Source organism: Heterocephalus glaber, unplaced genomic scaffold (genome assembly GCF_053883595.1).
Source record: "Heterocephalus glaber isolate CG9 unplaced genomic scaffold, H.glaber_assembly_v1.0 deba00000331, whole genome shotgun sequence".
In the NCBI taxonomy this organism is placed as follows: Eukaryota; Metazoa; Chordata; class Mammalia; order Rodentia; family Bathyergidae; genus Heterocephalus; species Heterocephalus glaber.
This window is the reverse complement of record NW_028258142.1, coordinates 46,371,694-46,394,263: the sequence shown is the minus strand read 5'-3', so window position 1 is coordinate 46,394,263 and position 22,570 is coordinate 46,371,694. Positions and strand designations below refer to the sequence as shown.

General features: G+C 35.4%; 1 protein-coding gene and 1 non-coding gene across 29 annotated transcripts in view; one reads left to right on the top strand and one right to left on the bottom strand.

Moving 5' to 3' along the window:
• Positions 1-22,570, top strand: part of Dtna (dystrobrevin alpha) — a 374,420-nt gene that overhangs the window by 153,711 nt on the left and 198,139 nt on the right. For 27 of the 28 annotated variants that reach the window (XM_087193512.1, XM_087193429.1, XM_087193447.1 and 24 more), the window contains exon 2: positions 11,853-11,982. The gene's annotated coding sequence lies outside the window, so the exon portion shown is untranslated. Of the gene's footprint in view, positions 1-72; positions 94-11,852; positions 11,983-22,570 lie in introns of those variants that run through there. The other variant, XM_087193434.1, reaches the window with a different exon arrangement.
• Positions 8,683-8,789, bottom strand: LOC147830126 (U6 spliceosomal RNA). The gene has a single exon (XR_015445091.1). It is a non-coding gene; the product is annotated as a U6 spliceosomal RNA (small nuclear RNA).

Sequence of the window (22,570 nt, the reverse complement as noted above, 5' to 3'; positions counted from 1 at the left end):
TACCATCTCTCATTTATCACTTCTAGCGTTAACTACCAAGAAACATCTCTCATGATTGACTGCTCAAAGATGTGCAAACTCAACATACAAGGGGTAAAGTATCTTTGGACACAACACAGTGGGAAAATAATATACTGCAAGTAGCTTGTACTTACAGAGGAAATGTTGAACTTAACTTTGGATTTGGGTAGGATAAACAAATTCCAACAGCTGTTACTATGATTTACTCACATCATTTCTTCTTGATCTCAAAACAAGGGATAATTTAAATATTTGTAATCACAGTTAACATCTGTCAGGTTTACTGTGTGTCAGGCTTGTGCTAAATGATCTCCTTTAATCCTCAGGAACAACTCAGTGAGGTAAAGCCTGGTATTTTTCCCATTTTAGAAGTGTAAAAATATGAAAATGAGTCTTGGGAGTAGATAAGCAAGTTACTCAATATCACATACAAATTAAATCAGTAATAAGAAAATAGTTGCCTGTGGCTTTGTCTGACCTAAGAGCTTCTACTAAACTACTTTAATATAGCTCCTTCTTTCTCAAGAAATGGTTCATTTATGTCAATATTATTTTAATAATAATCTAACATAGTTTTTACCATTTTCACTATGTGGACATCTGCACTGATGGCATAAAAGCAATGGAGTATTAAACTACTGAAACCTTATTACAGACCAGTGCACCACACTCCTCCGGGAGTCATGTTCTTTAACCCAAACTGTACAGTAAAAAACAAAGCAAGAAACAGCAACAACAAAAAACATTCTGTTAAATCCTGAAACCTTTAATGCATATCTTTTTGAGAGCTGATGCTTAGAAATGAAAAGTCTTGATAATGTAATTCTAAAATATACTGAAGTACAATAATTGTCTCCAACTATGAATGTTTAGGGTACAAGCTGGGCCAGCCATTTCTTTCACAGGACAACAGGTTTACCTGGAAGAAAAATGGCAGACATACTATGAGTATCCAGACATGGGAATTTGAAAAATATTTTCTTGGAAATGAATGAAGTGACCTTGATACTTCAGAAAAAAAAACAACAAACAAATTTCTGAGGATGATAAAAATCCAAACTTTCCAGTAGAAATTAGAATTTGAGAAAGCTTGCCTCCACCACTATGAGCTTGACAGCTTCCCAACACCCAAAAATATTTTTCTGATGAGACTGATATTAACAAAAATGATTTTTGTTGTTGCAAATGAAATATGTTGACATTTGGAATATTCACAGTACCAATATTCCCAGTGAAACAATATTTTTCACCTTGACTGGTGGCCTTAACAAATACATGATGTTATAGAATTTTAAAACCTATACAAAATGTAAGAACAATAATGTCAAAACAATAATGTAAGGATAGTAATGAATTTTATCATAATGAATTACTCAAAGTTCTTTGGTTGATTTCAGATTGCGCACTGCAATTCACTTTACAGGAACAATCATTATTGAGTGTCAGTGTTGTATCAAAGACAAATGTTCACATTAATCTGAAAGACTATGACAATACATAGCCACTTCAAACTGCATGTCTATGTGAGCTTCAAGCTTCTTTGTATTCTTCAACTCAAACAAGATATTGCAATAGATTAAATATAGAAGCCTATACGAAAACCCAGCTGTCTTCTATTTACCAAGACACTAAGTTTACAAATATATAAAATCATGCCATTTTCTCAGCAAAATTTTGTTTTGGAGAATATTGCTATTTTATTATTTATCTTATATGTAATATGTAATGTGTTTAGCATTGTTATGTAAATTACTTTATAAAATAAACATTTTTAACATTTCTGAGTTTTACCCAGCTACTCAGAATGCCAAGGCAAAAGGATCACAAGTTCAAAGCCAGCCTGGACAACTTATGAGCCAGACCCTGTCTCAAAATAAATTTTTAAAAACTGAGGGCGGGGGATGTAGTTCAGTGGTAGAGTGCTTGCCTAACAAACATCAAGGTCCTTGATTCAATCTCCAAAATTAAGAAAAATTAAATTTTAACTCTAATAAGGTAAATATAGATGGATTAAAAACATTAAGGAAGCTCTTCAGGGGCCTTCAAAACAAATAGTTTGAGAACCTCAAATATATGATGGTATAGTGTTACTTTTTTTAATCTCAGAGTAGAATAACAATTTACAGATATTAAATTAAATGATAAAACTTTTATCTTCATTTTTAAAGGCATTTATCCTCTCTGACACAGATGAGATGGTAGATAAACCCCACACCAATCCTCAGATGGCTCCTCAGACACATGGCATATGTAAGGCCAACAGGCAAAGTAGAAATGCCCCGATTGGAGGGCGAGGCCTGAGCAGAATCCCAGAATTAGATGTTTCTGTCTCTCTGTGACTTCCAAAAAAAATTATATCTTTGTCTAAGAAAATATCCACTCATGATTTGCACATAAATATCTTTTCTGGGAAAGCAAGATATGTATACATTGCGAGAAGCAACAAGCACAACAGAAAAACTACAAATCTGGTTTTCATGCCAAAGAGTTTGTCACTGAATTGCATCCAAATAACTGATATCCTTGCATATATGTTATTTTATCAGAACAAGCCTTATAGTTGGATTTTTGTGCATTGCAGAGAAGGGTGATTTTTAAAACAATGTGGAATTCCATGTGCTTAGTACAAGTTTAATTCCATATACTTGTGGGAGTACGATACTTTGCATGTAAACATTTACTTTCCTCTTTTTCATCTTCTTTTTTTGTTACTAATGTAACTGACAAAAGTTCCTATGAAATCTCTTTTACTTTCTTTTTAAAATTTTATTTTTCCTATAACCAGCTTCATGACTTTCCTTTAGCTTTCTTCTATTCTTTTCAATTTTTTAAGTTTTAAATCATGATAAAATCAAACACTGTTATTCTGGATCATATTGTATCATTAATCTCTTAGAACTACATCCTGAACTTTTCAATCAAATGAGTGAACATAAACTATGACCAAGATATTGAAGATCATACTTTAGCAGAGAAATTTCAATAGAATCTGTGATAGACCTGCATGTGAAGAATTAAAAATTTGTCTTTTAAAAATTAATGGGATTGGGGGCTGGGGATTTAGCTCAGTGGTTCTGCTGCCTGCCTCTCAAGCACAATGTCCCGGGTTCGATCCCCAGTACCAAAAAATAATAATAATAATAATTGGATTAATCTTTGACCCATTTTTACTTACCCTCAAAAATTCAATTTAATTCTCTTTTTGATCTGTTTGACCACAGAACTGATATGCAAGAAACAAAAGGTAAAGGTTAGGTAAGCATTATTTTCCTTGTCAGCAAAAATGTTATTATTATTTTCACCTTATTTCAACGTGGAAAGTTAAAGGTTTAATGAGTTCATCACTGTGGGGGGCATTTGCTTGTACTTGATTTTATTTGTATGTTATCCTAGTTATAATCATACTAGGAGATTTTTTTTGGTGGGGGGTGCTGGGTATCAAACTCAGGTCCTTGCTTTTGCTCAGCAGGCAGTGAAACCACTGAGCTAAATCCCCGGCCCCTAACGAGGAGATTTTAATAGAGAAAAACTTAAGATACTTAAGTTTAGTGATTATGTAAGTAAATGAAATTCTCATTAGTTTTGTACTTGTATGTTCTTAAAAAAATACAAAATGAGACAATCACTCTCTTTAAAATGTTTCCTGAAAAAATGACTTCTATTGTTCTGATATTTGGAGATACTTAGGTTTTACACAGATGTCTTTCTTGTAAAAGTAAAATGATGACCTACTACCTTACCCTACAATGTAACAGAAATGCATTCTGTATAAATCTGAATGTTTGAATATGAATATATGAATGAATATGAGTATATGAATGCAATAAAGAAGCATTCAATGAGTGCTGACGTCCTATATCTTATGTGTCATATCCTTTAATTAGCAAATGAATAAAAAAATCTTATAACTGCAAAAAGAGAAAGTATTCATGCAGAATTTGTATGGATCACTATAATAGGAGAATACAAAAAGTTTTTAAAATACTTGAAATAAAAAGTATATATACATTATAATCCCTCAGCTCATTAACAATTATTTGTCGTGTATCTATATGTATATTATATATGCGTGTGTACTTACTTAAATACATGTAACCACTCATAAATATATTCATAGTCATATGTGTGTGTTAAATATGTAAAATCTTCATAGAGATTTCCTCTGTAGTGTTATATGGATTCTAATATTGTCTTCATAATTTATCGTTGTTTTCTTCCTTTCCTATAAAGAAAGTCATTGACTTTAAAAAATACTTAATAAGTTTCCTGCCATCTTTGGTCTATTTTAAACTGAACTTGCCTTCCTCATAAATACTACCATAGAAGTGAATTATTTTTATAATTCTCATTTTTAAAAAAGAAAAATTGTGCATGATCACACAAGTCCTTAGCAATTGATTTCCTCTGCTGAGGTTTCCCAGTTACAGTGTAAGTAATTGAACATGTCCCATTAGGAAAATGACCATTTAAGATTCAAATATCACCTGGGTTAGCCATTGGCTTAACCTTTTACTTAGGTGCAAGGAAAGTAACGACAAGGCAGTCCCTTGGGGAAAAAAATGCTGTGCAAGAAATAGAATGAGAAATCCTTTTTAAATCACCTTCTTCCTTCTCAGCACCATTAAAGGAGTTAACAGAATAGCCAACTGCACTTATGTTGACAGGCAAGTCATCATATTTTTAAAGAATTCCTGAATGACAGCAGGCCTCTGGCTTTATGGTGCAAAAATTTCGAATGTATGTGTCCATTCCTTTTGACAGCTATTTTGTCCAAATGTTCTCCCTGTTTTACCTTAACGTAAGTGATGAAGTATGACTTCTTTAACCCTGTTGATAAGATATCAAGCATAAAACAGAATTCTCTGCTTACCACCTTCTACCTGCTCAGATATCGTCTTGCTCTCCTGTATGTCACAGATAGCAAGTATTAGAGTAGGCAACTGAAAACATGAAGCATGGCATTGGCTATGCTTTACTTGTGTGAACATCTAGATTCCTAGAATGGTAGAATATACTCATGTTGTGCAACCACAGGGCTGTGATCTGATGCAGAGACATTAGAGATATACACCCCCCCGAGATTCGATTAATATCCCTGGTTATTTGGCCAAAGGCTTAAAAACATCCCAGAAATGAGGTGGCCACACTGCATAGGAACAAATGTAACCAGTCTCGATTGTCCTTCTGGTGGTAGAAGGAAAGGTCTGCCTGCCTTGTGATCATCCTGTTCACAAGAGCCTCACAGTCGGAACTAGACCATCACAGCTGAAGCCTCTTTCTCCTAGGAACCTCAAGTAACAATCTTTGTGCATAATGGGAATTATGTTTAGATATGTAAGACATTCTTGGTTTTCAGGCTGAGTTTTGTGTCAACAAGAACAAGTCCTTGAAACAGACAGTATGCCAAATGTCCTTAGGCACTAATTTTATCTCTAATTTTTAAATGTCCTCCAAGGCCCAGTTGCCAGCAGTCTTCTTCCTGATTCTGCTGTAATATCCTGTGTCTGGGGTGATCCTGATTTTAACCCAAGGGCCATGAATTTTACTTCACCTTGCTAAGCCATTTTGATATTCTTAGGTCAATAAGTAATACTCTGGTGAAATTATCTGCATAAATTTATACCATAATTCTGTGCAAGAACCAAGTGAGAAAACTATGAGTTTTGTGTTTGCTAATTGTCCATCGATCTATCATTTACTAAAACATTTACTGAGAGTAATTATTCATCATTAAAGATGACATACTAGAGACGACAAAGAAATAAACCAGATAGTTCCTGCCCTCAAAGTGTACATATTCTTATAGAGAGGTAAGAAAATTTTATGATCATTTTCCATGGTAACAGGTACTGTAATGGAGGAACTCAACAGGTGGTGTAGCAACACCAAGGAACGGGGTGTGGAAGAGGTATAAGAGAACTAGGAGGTAAAGGAAGGAGCTCAGGATGATATACAGAATTTGAGGAAACTTCAAAAGGGAACTTAGGCTTACGTTGAGCAACTCAGATGTCTGGATAGACCTGTGATGAAATTACAGAAATAGGATTACCACTAACACTAGCCATCTGGACTAGTTTCTGATGTCGTTTGGACTGGATTATTTGGACTGGGCTGTTCTGGCTGTGTGTTGTAGTTGTTCAGCAGCACCCTGGCCCCTACCCACTCAGTGTGATGCCAGTTGTACCTAACCTACCCCACAAACACAGTTGCCACTAGATACTGACAAATGTCCATAGGGGTGAGAGCAAAATTGCCTCCAGTTTAAAACACAATTTTAAGAGTAAATGACTTGTCCAGCTAGTCAGAGGTAAAGACAGGAATGAAATGTAATCAACTTATCCAAGTTCATTCTCTTTTCCATAACACCAGAAGGGACTTCACCAGAGGGGGCTTCAACCTGTTCTTCCTTCTGTTCCAGCCTCCTCATTGTTGTACAGAATTTTTCTGTTATTGTGTTTGCACAAGAGGCTTGATAAGAATCCTGATCTCAGCTTTAGCACTGGGGTGAATGCAATTTGTGAATATGGCAGCATATAGCCACTCAAAAAAAAAAAAACTATTTAAATCTCTTGGAAATTATTTAGACATGTAATTATCGCTTCTGCAGTGACTATAATCATTCTTAGCCAAACTCACTTAATAGCTGCTACAACTTACACCTACAAACAATGTCAAATATCAGAAATTACCAAGCTTCACATGTTTATGAATACAGCATAGCTCTCCAGCTCTGCATTCGTGGGAGGCATCCTTTTGCACATCTATGGTGACTATCATCACTAACTCAAGGATCTGAAATTGCTGCCCATCCTCACCTCTGAAATCTGTACTCTTAACATTCCAGTTGCCCAACATGACTAACAGAAAAGGAAAGCCTGCAGGGTAAATCCTGGAGACCAACTATTTCATTCCTCCTATTTATTTAGGCTACCAGTTCCTAAATAATAATGAAAGAAGAAAAAAAAATCCCTGCTTGGGTTCCTTTTCTAGCATTGTAAATAGAGGCCTGTGAATTCTGCAAATTGTAATGAAATTATTTTCAGTGTCAGGACAGCTAATAAGAATAAGAAAAAGATACTGAACCAAAGATTTATAAGAAAAGAGGGCAACATTTAACATGAGATAAACAATATAATAGGGTTTCTTCCTTACTACATTCATGTTATTTAATTTCATACTTTATCATTTCTTTTGTTCTAGAGAATATATAAATAAAATTATCATTTATTAGCCTTAATCTGACCAGCATATCTTTGTGATTAAAAACATCTTAATTTCTCCTCAGATTTACTGACAACCCAAAATACTACATCCATTCACTGGTTTGTTCATGCCATAAATATTACTACAGAACTTCTACGTGCTAGCCATCATTTTTTTTTTTGCTTAAATTCTTTTATTGGTACATTTTAGGTATACAGTATGTTTACATTTATCATTGGGTGCTTGTACCTGTACATGATGTATCTTGGTTCTTATTTTTTCCCCATTCCCTGTTCTCCCTTCACCCCCTCCACCCTTCCCTATTTACAAAGACTTTGTTTCCAATTTTTCCTTTTCTCATAATTTTTCCTTCCCCTTCTTTCGTTTCCACTTCCCCTCCCACTTCCCCTACCCCTTTGGACCTTTTCTTCCTATTTCAAATTATCATTTATTTGTTTTAATCATTTTAATCCTTATTTACACTTTCAGTTTCTCACAATAGAGAAACTATTTGGTATTTACATATGTGTATCCTATTTATTTCATTTAAGAGTATGTCCTCAATATGCATCCATTTAGCTATAAATGTCTCTAGTTTCTCGTTCTTTATGGCTGAGTACTACTCCATTTTATTTAAAAAAAAAAAAAAGAAAGAAAGAAAAAACACATCTTCTTTATCCAGTCTCCAGTTGATGGGCACTTGGGCTGTTTCCAAGCTTTAGCTATCACAAATTGTGCCACTATAAACATGGGTGCATGTATATTGCTGTGGTATGATTCTTTTAATTCTTTTGAGAAGATACCCAGCAGGGGAATAGCTGGGTCAAATGGGACCTCTAGTCCTCGTTCTTTGAGGTATCTCCATACTGATTTTCACAGTGGTTGCACCAGTCTACACTCCCACCAACAATGGAGAAGGGTTCCTTTCTCTCCACACCCCCACCAGCATTTGTTATTGGTTGATTTCTTGATAGCAGCTATTCTTACTGGGGTGAGGTGGAATCTCAGTGCTGTTTTCATCTGCATCTCTCAAATGACCAGTGATGTTGAACATTTTTTCATATATTTATTTGCTGCTTTTACTTCTTTGTTTGAGAAATGTCTGTTCCTTTCAGATGCCCATTTTTGAATTGGGTTTTTTAATTTTGCGGATCTGATTATTTTCAGTTCTTTATATATTCTAGATAGTAGTCTTTTGTCTGAGGTACAGCTGCTAAAAAATTTTTCCCACATTGTAGGTTGTCTCTTAGCTCTGTTGGTAGTTTCTCTTGCAGTGCAGAAGCTTTTTAATAAGATGAGATCCCAGTTGTTGATTCTTTGTGCTAGTTCCCGTGCTGAGGTTTTGTTCATAAAGTCTTTTCCTATGGCAATGTCTTCAAGAGTTCTACCTAACTTATCTGCCAGCAAGCTTAGTGTTTCTGTTTTAATATTTATATCATTAATCGACTTCGATCTTAGAAAAATAAGGAACACTTCACAAATTTGCGTTTCATCCTTGCGCAGGGGCCATGCTAATCTTCTCTGTATCGTTCCAATTTTAGTATATGTGCTACAGAAGCGAGCACACTAGTCGTTATTCTAAGTATCAGGGGTACAGTGGTGAACATAGATCTTGCCTTTGTGAAGCTTATCATTTAGTGCAAAGAGACAATGAGTAAATAAAGCATTAAACAATGGAAGTGCTGTGCAGAAAAATATTTCAAGATAAATAGAGAGTGAAGCCTTAGTGCTACTTTAGTTAGGAAGATCTTTAAGGGCATAGACATGAATAACAACATGAATATCAATTCTGCTTTACTCTCATATTTGAGTAGGTCCTATGAAACCAGAGCCAGAAGCGACCACTTATTCTACCCTTATATAATGAAGAATGTGCCTTATCAAATCCCACATCACAAGGAATTACCAAGCCTCTAGATTGAGTCCATTTTCAGATTGTCATAGCTTTTTTATTTATTTTTTTTTAATTTTGATATTTTTTGGTGTTTATTTATTTATTTATTTGGTACAGGGATCGAACTCAGGTCCTTGCGCTTGCGAGGCAGGTAAGGGAACCGCTGAGCTAAATCCCTGGCCCTGTCATAGCTTTTTTATGTGGCCTATTCTATGTGTATGTGCTCTAATTTGAGGGAGTTTCATTATTAAGCAAAAATCTATATACCACAACTTCAACCTAGCCTAGATGACTAAATTATGGCACCCAAAAAAAAGTAATTCTTTCCCTTCTGGTAGTCTGTTGTAAGATATCCACAGACTGATTCCAATCTGAACCCTTCTGAAAATTTCTCAGGGATCTAGGAAAAGAAGGCAGTGTTTTTATTTCATCTCAAGACATTAAATCTTAACTTCTAGTCACACTAGAAATTCTAGGTTAGTTAGCCTAGAATTTAAGTTACCAGACCCGAAATTTAAAGAGCAAAAGGTATCATTTCCTATCTTTACCCAGTGTTCCAGGGAGAATTTTGCTTTGCAAATGTCCAATAGGTTGCAGCAAGAAAGAGAGAAAGATTGATGGCTTTAATTCACTGGCAGTTTGAGAGGCAGCCACCCTCAGGTTCAAGAGTAGAAAGAATTATCTATATCCAGTTCGCATACTCTAAAGGTGCTACAGGGAATAGAAGACAAGAGTAGTAGAGATGGATCTGTCTGTGGATTAGTCACCAGCTCTTGATCACTGCCTGTGAGATACAGGCTGAAACTGGGACCACTTTGTGGTAGAGGAGTAATGGTAAAAGCAAAGCCAGCCTACAATCAGGGTAAGGTGCAGCTTTACTAAAATCATAGATCCCAGTCAAGTTGAGCCACCCATGTGGGAGTTCAGTCCAGTGTTTTTGTCACTGCCTAATCTCCCTTCTAGACCACTGCAGTCTGGTGTAACTCAGAAACCTAGGCCAAAAATAAACGTGTAAAGTACCAACCCCCAGATTGATTGACAGGTAGAGGAGCAACAACAAGCAACAAGATTCTAAATGTCACCAGACCAGTACTAAAGGATTTCTTTAGTGATTATACATTACCAGAGAGAGCTACATGTAACTTTATCTCTGTGCTCATCCTTACATAAAAGAACATGTGTATGTTTCCCTTTATTTCCTGATTATGTGATGGAAAGTTGCATTCACTGGGGGGCAATATTTTTAATATATAATTTATTCCCAAATGCATAGGTCTGATTTACCCCTAGCTCAATTTATTAAAATAATAATAGCATATACTTTAAGGAAAGAACAAAAAAATCTGAAAGTATTGCTGTGATCAAAATAATTTAATTCAAAGAATGCCAAATCCATGTATGTACTTAGAATGTAATCACAAGGAAAGAATGTTGGGTCCTAACATGACAGAAGAAGGATTAAATATGCAGCGAGAATTTCTTTAGTTCCTGTTGAATAAATATGATCCTGTACTAGTGAGCATAACTAAGAACTTACATTAGAGGAAGGGGGAGATAGTGTTACCGAATTTTCTGGATGCAGCTATAATTAGTGGATACCTAAAGTCAGTCATGGAAGCTAAAATAATTATTTTGGTCATTGGCAATAATCTGAATTTTAAAAAGAGTTGGGAAGGAAAATACAAGATTTGCACTGGGCTGGGTGCAAATGGTATCCATCAAGGCTCTTTCTATCCCTTTCCTTTCCATCCCCACTATGATCCGATGCTTTCTGCCGTTTCCCTTCACCTCACTTTTTTCCTTCCCCTTAGCATGTAAATTCCAGAGATTCAGATTTCTGCTACTCCAAGTCATCTGGCGACTGAGATAGTAACATCTAGGCCATATATTGAGAGGGAGAAGCAGAGAGGTAAAGAGGAGAGGAAGAGAAGAATGTTGAGAATACTGATAAGAGCATAGATAGAATACCTGGGTCCCTCCAGGCAGAGTCAGGGAATCTTAAGCCCTGGGAAGAGCAATGTAACTCTTCTTTCAGTTCTCATCTGTAAATTTTCTCACAAGGCAAAAGCTTGTAAAACAATTTAACTTGAAGAAACATGAACCAATTTTGTGAACTGTTTACTATTTATGTTATTATACAACTTACTAAATCTTATGAATTATTAAAGAATGTTAAGTTGCCATTGCGATGGTCATTTTTATGTGATATCTACGTACAACTCCTCAGGCTCAAGGCATGAGAGACTATAGTGTATTGTGGATTTTGACTTCAAAAATAGTTTCCTTGGTTTTAGCAGAAATGGTGGTAATAGCAATATTTCCCCTATCCCCCCCCCCAAAAAAATTTACCTACTTGGAAAACATAGAAGAGTCCATGTTCTCCCATCTTTGGGTTCTTAATCAACTAAAAACAAAGAACTATGTTAGAAACCTAAGGTTCCAGGCCACTTTCTGTTACTAATTAGCTTTTTCATCATGGACCATCACTTCATCCCTCTGGGCCTGACCATCCTCAAATGTAGAAGGACTTCTAGAGTAAAGGCCTAATATTCTAAACATTTCTTATAATAAATTAAAACCAAGGTTTCCAGTTCAGTATTCCAAGTTATTAATAGTGTATGAAAAGGTTGTAAGATACCATATGTTCTAGATATGTCAATCCTGGCTTCCTGTCTCTGTAATAAGCAAGCAAGGTGAGTTGGTTAACTAAATAAATGTTTGTTTCTCATTGCAGATATATAAGATTTACCCGACCCTGAATGAAGTACTTAGGAAGTCTTTAAATGACATAATCAACTACCATTTCAAAGAAAAGAAAATAGATGGTTTTGGGAAGTTCATGCTGTTTCTTCACTCAATTTTAGGTAAGCGTGATTAAGACAAAGAATTTAAGATGGGAATTGAACTGTTTCCCTGTGAAATATTTCTCTTCTTTGCATGGAAAATAACAAGGTTAAATATTATCAATGCCTTCCTGCTTTCTACTTTTAGTGAGGTGCCAGACAGTGAAAGACTTCATTTCTCTAGCTTTTGTCTGTTTATTGTTATCAGAAACCATCTGAACTATGAGTTGTCTAACACAGAGATGACCGTTAACATCTCTTTCAGGTTTCTATTAGACAATAGAAATGTTCTATTTAACATTTCGTCCTATTCAAATGGTCACTTTATTTTTTTAAATATAGAAAATGTATCTATTATCAAAGCAATAAACCAGATTAAGATAAAATCATGTTTTAATGGCATAAACTGAAGGAAATTTAGTGCTAGTAATAGTTTAATCATTAACACATCTATGTGTAAGATAAGGATAACATTTCAAAAGCTGCCTATTAGGAGATTTTATATTGCCTAAACTAAAATAAGGACACGGTTAAGGTCAGATGCACTAAATTTTAAACTGCTACATACAATTAGGCACATGCATGTGTGTGCACACACATACACACTCACTAAGCTTTGTTTTGCCTAGCTATAAAATGGATAACTACAGTAAATATATTTTACATCATCATCATATGTGATAATCTTTCCATACTAGAAAAGACAGATAGCAGTCTGAAAACTAGTGCTCTAATAGTAATCTGAAATGTTATTATCATTTTTCAGTACAACAGAGAGTAATAGAGAAATGGAGTGGTGATCATATTGAAGGAATTGTGTGGCTTTCCACTTCCTCCTTTAGATCAATTCTCAAACTATGTCTTTATTATCTACTTGAAGAATGGTGATGCCCAGAACATCAGAATGTACCTACATTCAATTCAGAATAAAACAATCCAACTGACAGAGCACTGATCACTGTCTAATTCTAATCTGAAAAGCAAACATGTCTCCTTTAATACTTTTGATTAACTTCAAAATGAAAGTGAGTAATTCTTTCATAATTGTATAGGTGTGCAAATTTGATTTATTGAGATTGGATATAAAACTAAAATGGAGATTTCAGTAATGTTTAGGACATTTGTTAAATGCAATTCCCAGGAGCCAAACTTAATGAACTGTAAAAACATGAGTAACTCAGTTTGCCTCATGTAACAGTTACTATGGAAGAGAAAATAAAACTGGAAAACTTATTCACTGATCTTTATCTTCCAACTGTACCCCTCTGTGTGTGTTTTTACCATAAGATGATCTGTGCTTTGCCCTGCCCTTCTGACTTTGTTCCAGGGAGACTAATCCCTAGGGGCTACTTTTCCAGCCCCAGCTCTTTCCACCAGCTTCCCCAAGTGACCTTGAACCCTGAACTACAGCAACACTATCTCTTCCCTTTGTCCTTTGAGAATTGTGGGTAGTGGTGCCTTTGGCTTTCTGATGCTTTTAGTCTTTAAGTTGATTGACTTTCCACAGTTGAACTTCTCAGTTTGCCCATCATCTGTTTAACTATTTCCCTGGATAAAACTGCATCCATTCTAAATACTTAGAGTGTTTTCTCTTGTCTTAGTTGGGTCTTAATTAATCCATCAATGCTTCATTAACTTCTTCCAAAATTACTGAAAGAAAAGTGAGCAAGGATTACTCATTCCCCCAGGAAAATAACTGAAATTTACATGTAAAGTTGGGTAGGTTCTTTTGTATATATAAAATGCTTTATATTATGATATTGATTATTTATATATATATATATATATGAGAGAGAGACAAGAAAACATATATTTCCACGTATCCTCACAAAGTGTTTATCAATCAAATCAAGACATAGAACATTACACAGCATCCCCAGAAGTCCTTCTAATGCCCCCTTCCAGTTGATTTTTCCAAAAGAAACCAGTATCCTGGTTACATCACTATTGACTAGTTTTGCTTATTACAGTATGTCTTACAGCAATGGATCATTCCTCTTTTTTAAATTAATAAATGTTACATTTTAGAAAGATTTGTGCTTCCGAGCAATATTTAGCTAATGGTGCAGACTTTTCCTATACCCACACATACACATCCTCCCCCACTCGAAACACCCCCCAACAGGTGCATTCGCTGCAATCTGTGAACCCACACTGACATGCCATTATCACCTGACCTCCACAGCTTACATTAAAGTTCACTCCTGATCTTGTACATTCTGCATACTTCGATAATGTACAATGGCATGTATTCACCATTAAAATACGATTCACAGTAATTTTACTGCCCTAAAAATCCTCCCTCCCCACTAAACCCTGACAGCCACTAAACTTCTTACTGTCTCCATGATTTTTGCCTTTTGCAAAACATCCTGTAGTTGAAATCACACAGTGGATAGTTTTGTTTTGTTTTGTTTTTTTCAGATTAACTTCTTTCACCTAGAAATATTCATTTAAGTTTCTTCCCTGTGTTTTAATGGCTTGATAACTCATTTCATTTTGAGTGCTGAATAATATGTCATTGCCTGGATGTGCCACATTTTATTTAACTATTCACCTACTGAAGGACATTTCACTTGCTTCCAAGTTTTGCTAATTATGAATAAAGCTGCTATAATCATCTGTGTGCAGGTGTTTTTGAATAATAGCTTTTTAATTTATTTGGGTAACTACCAAAGAGCATAATCATTGGATCATACAATAAGAGTGTATGTAGTCTGTCAGAAACCTTTGAAACTGTTGAAACTCTCTTCCAAAGTGGTTGTACCGTTTTGCATTTCAATCAACAATGAATAAGTATCCTGTTGCTAGAAATCTTCACTAAAATTTGATGTTGTCAGTGTTTTGGATTTATGCAGCTGTTGTTTTACTTCCCAATGGCATATTATATTGAACATCTTTTCCTATGCTTACTTGCCGTCTTCTTTGGTGAGGTGTTCATTCCACTTTTTAATTGGTTTATTAATTTTTTGAGCTCTGTACATTTTAGATAACAATGCTTTATCAGCTAAGTCTTTTGCAAATATTTTCTCTACTCTATGGTTTATCTTTTCATTTTCTTGAAACTTGGGGGTATTGTACATTGAAAAAAAATTAACAATTGATTTAAAACCATATTCTAAGCTATACAATTTTGTAGTATTAATTAATTGTTATTGACAAAATAATTGTCAACCATCCCATTCTGCATGTCAACAGGAAGACTTTTTAAATCTTAAGTATATCCCAAATACAATTTTTACTTTTTAATACTTACATTTCGTAAGCTGTAATATGTACAATATAAGAACTTCTTGAGGCACCAGTCTCCTTCTGGCATTCACATTTAAATCTAGAGCTTCTGATTTATTTTACTATGGATCTTTCTATCTGCAGTTGAGAGATCTGATTTCTCTTTTAGTAATGGCTTTTAGTACATGCAGATACCATATCATCTGAACATTTCACATTTCCTATAATAAATACAGACAATATGCAAAGTGGACAGAATGGCAATGTCTCTCTTTCTTGGCAAGTAAACAATTCATCCTGTGTCAATAATCCCCTCCACTCTAAAAGGCTTCCTTGGTGTTAAAGTAGCTTTTCATATCATCTTTTTGGTACTTCACTTAGTTATTTTAAATGTAAGTGCTTTGCTATTTTCATTTCCTTCTCATTTATTTATGTAGACATTTTCCTTTTCAATTTTTGCTTAGAGGTTATCACAACTGCTCATCTGTCCATTTTAATGTTCTGTGGTTATTCTCAAAAGGACATGGTGTCCCTTCTACCAACAATTTTCATCTATTCAACCAATGTTAATGTCAAGCCTGCAGTGCCTAATTTAGAATCTTTTCAGACAATGTGCAGAAGCCATCATGAATGGAACAGAATTACTTGGACTTTTTCATAATCCTGAAGCTAGGAGACATAGGGGTGAGCAGTGTTATGTGGCTTAAAAGGCAGTGAATAACTGATGTTCCCAAACAAGTCTTCCCCTAAATTGGGTACAGCACCGAAGATTCTAAACATTAACATTTCTCTCCAGCTTATAGAAATTAGACTTTATAAAATAACATTTTTTTAAAAAAGTACTTTGGGGAAAGAAAACTACATCTATCAATAACATATCCTAGGAAACATGTAAGTTTAATGAATTATCCAAGAGACCCTGAGGCAGTGGTGCAGTCATTCAGCTTTGAAAAGTTTGGTGCATGTAAGTAGGAGGAGTCCACTGACATAAGCTCCCTGACTTCATTTTGTTGCCCAGAGTCAAGGGAAACACCTGTCACCAAAGATAACTCGGGCTGAATAGATCTTATGTCATATTGGGGAAGAAGAGTAGGAAGAATAGAGGTGTTGGTTCTTACAGAAATGGACATTGCGATGGGAGATTATAAATCACTGCTGCTCAAGGGAATTGCTTTAATCACCATGAAGTCTGGAGCACTATTGCTGAACAACAGTGTATGTCCTGTGGGGGAAAACACACATTTGTAAAGGTAGCAATCATCTCATATGGATTTTTGTATTCTTGGAAACCAGCACTGTTCTTGGCACACTGTTGATATTTTCTAGATTGGCAGTAAATGAGGGCAAAGGCACAAAGGAATACTGGCTATTGCTGAGTTTTTATTCATGCTAGACATTGTTCTGTATACACATTGCTTCATTTCACATTTAAACACCCTGTGACATAGGCATTGTTGTCCCCTTTTAAAGGGGAGGCACTGGAAGCTAAATAACCTGCACAAGGTTTGGTGAGTCGGGGGTGAGCATTCAGATTCAGACAGCCTAGCTTCAGAGCCTGAGCACTTAATGACAGTGCTCTCTTGCCTTTACGGTAATATAACCACCAATTAATTTTAAAATACAGAAGCAACATTTTTATGATTAAAAAATGTGTTCACTTTCCCTACTTAAAAAACATCTATATTGTTTTAAGGATTAGGAAATAATATCCAGAAGACAGCAAAACACCGCTCCTAATACATGGTAGGTACTTAACAGAGTAGACCATGTAATCTCATTACCATGGCAAATTTCCATTCAAAGCCAGAGTTGGTTGCCCCATCAACTGCAGAACAAAATCTGTGTCCTGTGTCCCTTGCATGTCATAATACAGTCACAATGGACCTCTTGAATCTCATTCCTTTCGTTCCTTATTAGTTGATCTCCGCTAGCAGGGCGATCTTTCCATTTTTTCTATGCCATGCTCTTCATACCTTAACTTTTGCACATGCTGATTCTTCTGCTTATACTCTCCTCCCATTCACACTCCTCTCCAGATGTCTCTCACAGCATGCACTCTTCAGAGACCTGCAAGGTGCTGGTCACTCTTCAAGGTCCGTTGCTGCTGCTCTTTCAATGAAGTCATTGATGAGCCCTCTTGGGCCAATAGTCCTGTAGCTGAATTCAAATAGGCCAAGGGGCCATCTACTGGTGTAGACAACAGAAAGAAAAGCAACTTTCATTCAATCATTTATAGCATCATATTGTAACTTCTCATGTTATCTGCCTGTTTTTCTTCTGCAGTTTTCATCAAAAATAAACGCCAAGCCTATTTTCATCTTTGAAACTCCTGTTACTGCACTCAGAGCAGTCTTTTTTCTGTTTTGAATCAAGTACAGCGGGTCATATTTGAAGATAGACTTCAGTGCTTTCAGGGTGCTTAAGATTATAACACTATTCCCAGCTATTACAAGAAAAGGAGAGCTACATTTGGGGAAAGAAACATCACAGACGAGGCTGTGCCCTTCTGTACCAAGCACCAAAGCAGATGTGCCATTGCTATCTTTTTTAATCTTCATAATAATGCCTCAAATAGCTATTGTTATCTTTTTATTCAGATATAATAAGCAGGGTTCCAAGAGTTTAAGCTACTTACCAATGACATATTTCTAGTAAGTGGCAGAAAAAGAATGTCATGTTTTTCTACTTCAGTAAGCTGTCACTCTAAATGGGGTTACCAATTTAATTCTGTAAGAAGAATATGTATACAGTATTAAATAGTGTTACACTTTGCCATTTATAATATTTCCTGCAAATTAAGCTATGTATAATTCTACAGATCTTTTTTCATTGCCAAATAAGTTTATCTTTAGGTTGATACTGAGATTGGCATTATTTCTGTCTACAAAAGTTTTAAAGTTATAGCACTCTGTGTTTCTGAGACTCATTTATATTAAACTCTCCTTTAGTAATGAAGCGTAAGTCTGGAAAATTCAATATCTAAAGCTATAGAATAATAGAATTTGAGAGCTAAATGTTATCTAGAATCAGCATTGAAGCAGGAGTCTTTTTAAGGCAAGAATTTCTTTTTCTTTTTTCTCTTAAAGAATATCTGTGAAAGCAGTATTCATGACTAATTATGAAAGGGTTCAAGATAAAACATAAAAACTTCCTTAAACATAGTAATATTACTTAGTGCTTTTTAGGAGAGTACATAAATGTGTTCTAAATTTTTAAATCACACTTTGTAAATATCAAGGATATGAATTATCATTTATATGAATAAAACTCAAAACTTTCAAATGTAATCTCTGAATTTAATTGCTAAAATTTTTATACAGAGAAGATCCTTCTTTTGTGAAAACTCCCAAGGATGCTAGGCAAAGCTTTTACAGTCATATAATGACTTTCTTTCTTTCTTTCTTTTTTTCTTTCTTTCGGCATCTATTACACATTTGATATTCCCTGGGAGCTCAAGAAGAGTAAGATACAATTATGCCAAGCAATATCTTAGTTAAATTTGTCACATGTTACATCTTAGAAACATAGAATTTAAGCACCAGAAAGGATACTTCGGATCACCTGACCCAGATCACTAATTTTTTCATGTGAGGATATTCAAGCCCAGTGAAGTAAAGTACAAAACCAGAAATTAGCAGCAAAACACAACTAAGCCCTGAGTTTCTCACAACATAACTCCTCTCTGTCACATAATATCCCATATTTTTTATTTTACTTTTCCCCAGAAGTTTCCAGGTCTAAGGAGATAAAATTGAGAAAATAAAGTTGATTTGGGTTTCATATATAATGTATAGAAGTAAATTTGATATTCATCAAATACTTAACTAAAAATTAACTAAATTAACTGCTAGAAATATGGCCCCCAAAACCAGAAATCTTTTCCTGCTTAGTGTCTTGTGTGTGTGTGTGTGTGTAAGTTTAAATTAGTATATGTAAAACCCACCATAAAGGTGCTAAACTGCTCTTTAATTCAAATACTGAAATAGTTCAGGCAATAATAGGCATAATGTGATGCTAAAAATGACAGCTGAAGTGATTGTAAGCTAAATTAAAACAGTATAATCCATAAGCACTTTATATATTACACTGAAAAGATAAGCTTTGTGTCTTTGGTCTACCACTTTTATGGGAATAACTTGTTTCATACCTATTTCCTGTTTGTTGAAATATTCCAGAAGTGAGAGGGAATTATTTAAAAATATGAATGGCATATTTTCTAAGACAGTATATAATTATCTGACTCAAAGATAGACTCTGGCTTGCAGTGGGGAAACATCAGGTCTATGCACATTCTTGACTAATTATCTTTTGTTTATTAATTGCTCTTTTAAATGTTACTCTCTTTTAATAAGTATGATTTTAGAAACTGCATTATCACAAGAATGGATAGAGTAGTATTTTCGTATCAAATTCCAAGGATTATGATGGGCTTCAGCTTTGATGATGATGTTGTGTAATGTTAGTACAGTTATATTAGTGACAGTTTATTGTCTGAGTTTATATTTTAGCTATAAACTGATTTTTGTAACCTTCAAAATGAGAATTTTAAGTCTATACAATTTATTTTAGCAAAATCTGAAACTGGGAATCTGATCATTTCAAATCAGCAAAGCAGATAAAAAGTAAAGTTCTCAATTCAGTCAGTTCTAACAATTCTGCAACAACAAGCTAGAAATGTTACTGTGTGTATGCTTTCAGATCACTCGGATAAATATTTGCAATATTTTTCTTCTAATCCTACTTAAAATAAATAAATGGCTCTCTTTTTTATGAACAAGTTTGTATTATTATACCATGCTTTCCTAATACATAAACAACTCCAGTATCACAGGGTGTCCCTTCTGAAGATGAAACTCCTCCCAGAGTAGTTGCATCCACGGAGTACACACATTTAGAGGGAAAAGAGCACTAGTGTGTCCCATACACAGGTACCTTCTTCCCATTCAGCCACAGCACACGAACTTCTCATGACCTCAGTTACAACACAACAGAGGGGTCCCCATTCAATTCCTAGACTTCCTTTGCACCCAATGGTCCCATCATGAGCAAAACAGAGTATGTCACTACCTGAATCCATTGCACATCCCACAGCACTTTGAGTGGCAAGAAATATTTGCAGGCATTAAGTACAATGGTAAAATTAACCTAATATTAACATACCATGTTCTCCTGGATTCTCCTTTTCTACAGTACAAGGAGTGAAAGGGCCTAAGAACCAGGGCTTATAAAGCTTCCCAAAACTCAGTTCTTAACAGGAATTCTTCCTTTCAATGAAAAAGATTTCTTTGACCTAGAAATTTTCCATAACATACAGCTCTGAGGCAATTTTGTGTAAGACTGTCACCAGTAAGCCCAAAAGTCTTTCAGTAAAATTAATCCAACTACTGGAAGATAGGACAGGCTCTCATATTTTGTGTTCCCTGATAACAAATAATCTAGTTCAGCTCATAATCCCCTTCTCATAAAAATATTCAGCTCTTTTTTGTGCTTGTGCTTTGGGTTCTTGCTTAATGTATACTAACTGCAGTTAGCTGTGGTCGCCTGGTAACCCAGGGAGTTGAGTCAGAGTCTGGACTGCATCAGCGAATAACCGAAACACTGACATTAGTTGCAGCTGGGTGACCCAAGCCTTCGTTCTGCGCTAGCCACACCGGATGTTTCTAACCAGCAGATGCGACAGTACTTTTCTCAGAAATAATTCATCAAATCATAAAAATGAGAATTAGCATTTAACGTAATGTCCCTCACTATGGCCTGGGTTTGGAGAATAATCACAGAAACAACAGGACTAGACCCTATTGTCTCTGACATGCTTTTTACAAATCACAGAATGAAATGCCCACAAGAGTCACACTGTCAGACAGTTTGTTCCAAGCGTTTGTGATGCTGTTTGTTCCGTTTCACTGGGAAAATATTTTAATGTTTTCTCCACTTCCTGATAGCATTCTACTTCAAAGTTCAATTTTTAAGGATTTTCAAACATTTCCCCCATATTAAAAGGTTGTTACTTTTTTAAAAAAATGTAGAAGCAAAGGAAAAAACCAGATAGAAGAAAAGAAGTTTAGCTTGATGAAATTAAAAATACTTGACAGCATCTGACACCAGCCACAGCTTGAAGTTCACCCAAAGCCATTTTTTGAAATCTGGGATATTTGGTCATAGGATGGGCCTTTCAAAGCCTCAGGAGAGAACAGCACTTCCTAAAACATCTCACATTTTAAAGGCATAAAAAAATCACATTGCATTGTTCTGAAAGCAATAGTATACTATTGAGTTGAAAACAAAATTAGCATGAAATTTCAAGGAGAAAAATAAGATCTCAGGAGGGGAAGGGGAAAGGAAAGAAGCGAAAGGAAAAATTATGAGAAAAGGAAAAAATGGAAACAAAGTCTTTGTAAATAGGGAAAGGTGAGGGAGTGAAGGGTGCACAGGTAATGGGGAAAAAATAAGAACCAAGATGCATCATGTACAGGTACAAGCACCCAATGATAAATGTAAACATACTGTGTACCTAAAATGTACCAAGAAAAGAATTTAAGCAAAAAAAAAATAATAATAATAATAAGGTCTCAAAGATGTATCAGCACTGGAAAGTTAATTCTGCCCCCAGATCACACCCCCATGTCCTTTCCTGCACTCACCTTCCTAACCCATCAAAATGCCTACAAATATTCCCTGAAGTAGGTGGATTGCACAAACCTGAGAACTACCCCCTGGATCAAGGAGGGAAACCTTCAAATTTCCCACTGGATGGGTTAGGAATGTGAGGCCAGGGAAGGACATGGGTCAGGTCTGAGGGCAGAATTTACCCAGGGGCAGGAATGCTATAAGCATCTAATATAAATGGTACACTAGGTTTGCTGCTAAACATCCTACAATGCTTAGAACATTACTCCAAAGGAAAGGATTGTCTGGCTCAAAGTATTAATAGTGCCGAAGTTCAGAAACTCTGCTCAGAAATACTAAGCACTACAATTACTCTGCACCCAGACTACATATGAAGTATTTTCAGTATGTTATCTATTTAATCCTCACCATCATTCCATTAAAGCAGGTACTACTATCTCCACTTTTAGATGATGAAGTAGGGGCTCAGGAGGTTAAGTAACTTGCTCAAGGCCATGCGTTTTGTAGATAGTGGACTCTGAATTTGAAAGCAGATGAGACTCCAAAGATTAGCTCCTATCAGGTCACTGTGCTTCTCTCTTCAGAATATCTGTATCAGCTGAAACTCTTTCTGCAAAGTGTCCTTATTAAAATGCACACGTGTCATCTGAGCAGGCTGACAGAATGGTTAACCCTGGCCCAAGTCTAGAATAAATTGACCGATTGCTATGAACCTGGACTAGAGAAGAGAAGAAAGTCCCAAGAAAGGTTT